Source organism: Cyprinodon variegatus, unplaced genomic scaffold, assembly GCF_000732505.1.
Source record: "Cyprinodon variegatus isolate N-32 unplaced genomic scaffold, C_variegatus-1.0 Scaffold1877, whole genome shotgun sequence".
Taxonomy (NCBI): Eukaryota; Metazoa; Chordata; class Actinopteri; order Cyprinodontiformes; family Cyprinodontidae; genus Cyprinodon; species Cyprinodon variegatus.
In genome coordinates, this window is record NW_015152330.1 from 13,771 (window position 1) to 16,603 (window position 2,833).

Here is a 2,833-nt window from a genome sequence, read left to right on the forward strand (position 1 = left end):
AACCAGCAGTCTACAGACTGACCAACTTCATCTATCTCCACTCCACCACCAGTTTCAGGCCTGGGGGGGAACAGCCCTATTCTTTGCTCCTGTTCATGCATATTTATCAAAATCAATCGAGATGTTTCCTGCCGAGGTCTGAGCGCCAAAGACAAAGTAATTGTCTCAATACATTTCCCATTATTGTCTCTTCTCTTCATTTGAGGTTTTCAGATTGAAATGTCATTTATAAGGTTCCAGGTTTCAGTTTATCGTTCATTAGATGGTTCAGTTAAAGGGGAATACTCTCAGCACCTGCAGACACAATAAACTGCTTTCATGGAAACAAAAACAAAAAAACATTCCTTCCACGTTCCCTGGAAGAGACTGTGCCCAGCACGACTGCTTCGTATTGTTCTTTTGGCATGCAGGTCAGTTGGAAAATGTAAAAAGATATTAGAAACACTCTAAAAGTAATGTGAAAATAAGCAATTTCATCTCATCACTTAAAATATACTGCTTGAGCAAACAGCAGAAAACCAAACCACAAAGGAAAAGATGAAGCAGAGCTGAAAAGTTAGAAAAGCAAAAAGAAAAACTGTCTGAATCTCTGAATGTTTCCTGAAAAACCCGGGATCTCACTAAACAAACAAAATAAAACGGAACAGGACTCATTTGTTGACAATCTAGTCTCAGAACTGAGTTTTGGCAAAACAAGGCTTGATGGATTTCACAACTAAAGTGACCTTGACATTAATAAGCGTAGTGATCAGCTGTGAAAAGACTAAATAAAAGGCAATGCATGTTTAAAACCACCTTATGCTCCCTAAAAATTGACCTCATTTAAATCTTGGCGTTTCAAACACGTTTCTTCTTCTTTCAGTTGATTATATTTAGACCGGAAGACGTTAAAGTAGTTATACGGCATAAATGAAACAATAAAAGACGGTTAAATGTCATTTATCATGCAGCCACCGAATCATAATGAGATCAAACACAACAAGACTGGATGAAAGCCAGACATTAGGATACCAGCTGCCAACTATTTCCATTGATGCGCTTTAATAAAAAAGCAGGTCTGCAGATGTGGACTGTTGAGCCCCACCCTTCAGGAATCCTGCAGTTCAGTTGAAGAGAAACATTATAAAATACATCTCCACCTTAATCCCTGAAAGAGGCAGAAGTTGTTCAACATGCCTAAACACCTCTGTCATTTAAAACCATAAGAGAGAAGATGAAAGTTTGCCTGCTGTAGATTAAAATCTGTTCAAAATAAAAAAAAATTCTGCTTATTATCTGATGGAAATGCTGAAAATTTATTTTTTCTGTTAGCAAAAGATTACAGAAAAAAGTCAGATTGCTGATATGAGAGTTGAATTAAATGTTTAAACGTGTGATTTTTATGGTGCTAGTTAAACTTGAGCTGATATATATTGGTTCATAAATTCTAAATAATAATGAATAACAATAAACCAAATGCTTCATCCTAGGCTGAGCGCAGCCCCACTTTGTTTTCCAAAAACAGGAAGTACTGAATGCCTTGTCAGAACTTGTTGCAGCGCAGGCTTCAGTTCCAGACAGACTCAATCTATTCACTCAAGATGAAGGACTGGATGACAAATTTTCCCTTTCAGAAATTAAGCATCTTTGCCGTCATCGTAGTGAGTTTTACCTACAATGTTCTGCTTGAGAGGGATGTGCTGTGCTCCTGCAAAGGTTATACTGTACACTGTGATTTGTACATGGTGTTACCGTTTTTCATCATTTTTTTCTTGATGATATGGATTGATAAGACTTTTCTGGAAGCCTTCAGAATCTGTTTTCCATGTTGCAAGGGGGCATTATGGGGACTCATTTTTTATCACATTTTTAAAGCAGGTTTTGTTGGTTCGCTGTGGGTGGTCTCTGTGTTGATTGATGGAGACTGGTATGTTTGCTGCACTAATAACAGCACTCAACCCCTGTTAGCCTGCAAAGATGCTAAAAACCTCTTAGCTGAAGAAAAAATGGAAATAGCGGAGATGAAAAATACATCCAGGGTAAGTCATTTATTTAAGTCAGTGTGTACCAGCATGTCATAGCCTTCCTATATAAACATCCTAACAGTATCACTGAAAAACTATTTTTTCTTTTCAGAGCATTGGCTTTGGTGTGCTTCTTGGTATCTTTGTGGTGGCAACTCTTATATCAGCATGTCCATGGAGAAAATGCAGAAAATGTCCCAAAAGACCGATCTATGACAAGCTGATTCTTAAAGAGAACAAAAAGGTCCTAAAAACTACACTAAGAAAAGCTGCAAATGATGATCTGAAGACAAGAATCAGAGATAAAATTAATGGAGACAACTGGGAAGAATGTTTTGATGTGCACATAAACATGATTAGCAGTTCCTGTAAACCAAAAGTTATTGAACAACAAGAGGAAATACACAGTCAAGAATCAACCCAACAACTAGACCAACAGGATCAACAACTGGAGCAACAACAAGATCAACAACCAAGGCAGGAACCAAGTGGAAATCCAAACCAACAACTAGTACAAAGTAAAAAGTGGTTCATCTGGTAAACGTTAAGCCTAAGGAAATGACCAGTTATATTCTGATGTATAAAGCTTTATTTTGTTATCTTCCATTTTATTTGCTTACTACCTTATAATGTTTAAACACTTGCTATTATTTGTGGTTTAATATCTGGGATCTGTACTTAGATTATTCTGAAGATGAGAAATGTCTGTTCTCTTATGTACTCACAAAGCATGAGGGTTTTGGTTTTTTTAATGGTTTCCGTATGTGAAGAAAATAAATTTTTTAACTTTTATATGTTTTAGGTTTGGTTTTTTATTTCTTTTTTTTTTT